The sequence below is a fragment of the Epinephelus lanceolatus genome, chromosome 17 (genome assembly GCF_041903045.1).
Source record: "Epinephelus lanceolatus isolate andai-2023 chromosome 17, ASM4190304v1, whole genome shotgun sequence".
In the NCBI taxonomy this organism is placed as follows: domain Eukaryota; kingdom Metazoa; phylum Chordata; class Actinopteri; order Perciformes; family Serranidae; genus Epinephelus; species Epinephelus lanceolatus.
In genome coordinates, this window is record NC_135750.1 from 43749892 (window position 1) to 43751932 (window position 2041).

Here is a 2041-nt window from a genome sequence, read left to right on the forward strand (position 1 = left end):
AAAAAACTGCAGTTCATTGACTGGCCACTTGAGGCTGGTTCCAAAACAGAGCAAACCCCCAATGACTCCCATGTTAAAATGCTCAACTTTACAGCTAAAATAAACATGTTTTCAGCCTGGCACAAAAAAAAGTTTTAGTCTGTATGGCTTAATTCATCATTCATGACAACTGTACGGGGACGAGTTTGTTTTTAGAACATTCCGTTTAAATGTTATTAAGGCTTAGAGCTCATTTTCAGTTGTTTATTGGCCAAAAGTGATGTCAGCATTCATAAATATGTCATCATTGGTGTATTATTACCTCCACCAATAATCTGAAATAATTCTCTCTTGTAAAAGGAGAATTTCGGTCCCACTCTTTGAGTATAATGCAGGATCATGCATATGCATCACGGGGGATGGAATCCTTGTCGCCAAGAAAGCGCAAAAGGGAATCGAAAAGGAAACGAGACCGGCAAATTCAAAAAACGAGGGTCAATGTCGGGGTAGTCTTTCCCAGGTGGAGAGAGCTGCTTAAGGAGAAAGGTAATGCAATCACAGGCCAGCACTGCTGTTAGCGGTTAGCAGAACAGCAGCGCAGGAATGCAAGGAGAGGGATGAGGTGTGTGAGGTTAAGCCACTTGCCGCTGTTAGTGGCTAACAGCTGTCAGCGGCACAGTGATGCAAGGAGAGGGATGAGGTGTGTGAGGTTGTCAAAAGACAAGACGTGATTGGTTTGTTTCGATTAACATCCGCCCCAACAGTCCTACGTTGTAAACACAGCCAGTATGGTGAGGAGGGGGTTTGGCAACTCGTGTTGCATGTGTCTGTGTAGGAGCCTGAATGAATACTCCATGAAGTAACTTTCTGGTACACAGCAGCTACTGTTGTTGCAATACGCGTTTGAAACAGTGAAGCGCTAGAGTGCGCTATCCGTTTGAATGCAATATATGATTTCAACGTTAGATGGGAGAAATTCCTACACACTGTGGCTTTAAGGGCATGGCCACTTTCATTTACAGCCTCTCAGCTAGGCCTCACCACAGGCCACTCAACTTGACCTCCTTACCGCATTTTGAGGTGCTGGAGCCAGCTGGCCAGAGCCTTTCGGAGATTTTTTTTGTACAGATATTGGACAAACAATATGGCTAGCTGTGCAGATCATTGTACCAACTGACTCCTGGCGACACCAGTGCTCCTGTTTATTGGTAAGTGACATTCTATTATCATTTTATTTATATTAGTGCTAATTACCAGGTGCTGTTGTTTTTCTGGCTTGTTAGCTTAGATCATTATCTTGCTACCCAGCTGCTAACCAGCAAGACCCGAGGTCCAAACGCAATACAGAAGTGTTAGAATTTAATGTGATAATACTTTTCAACAAAGGGCATTTGTGTGAGGTTGAAAGATAAAGCTTCACCACGCTAACATTATGCTATATAAGCGAACACAATGTAACGTGAAGGTAATGTTAATGCTAGACTTGGATAGGTAACAATTAGGCTACGTTACATTAAAAAGTTGCAGACTGTGCAGTTACAACAAGGTGTATGTGTGTACCTTAAAAATATTACTGTCACGTCTAGCATGGTTCAATAAATAATGTTATTCTAATTAGAAATTGTGTCTTTGGTTAAGCTGGAGTTAGTTATTAAGGGTATATGGCAAGTTAACACAGAATTTGATGGTCCACAAACCCAGACTTTATTATTTTTATTAATATTATTGTTAAAACAGGTGCTGATTTTTATCACCTGTAGGCTGCAATGTTAACGTAACGTTTGCAGCTTGTCCGCTGCATTCAGTGTTTTTACATCATCTTTAACACTTATTAAACTTAATCGTGCATAACATAAGTGAATGTGGTATGACAAAACTATGCATTTGACTGTCACATATGAAAAATAAGTGTAAATAAAAACAGTTAGAATATGAGGACTGTAATGCCCACCCCCTCTTTGAAGCTAAAATAAATTGGTAATCTGTTGGAAATTAACAAAATTAAATTGTAATGTTTTCATGTAAAAAAAAAAGTCTGTGAGGGAGGTAATCTAACATATAT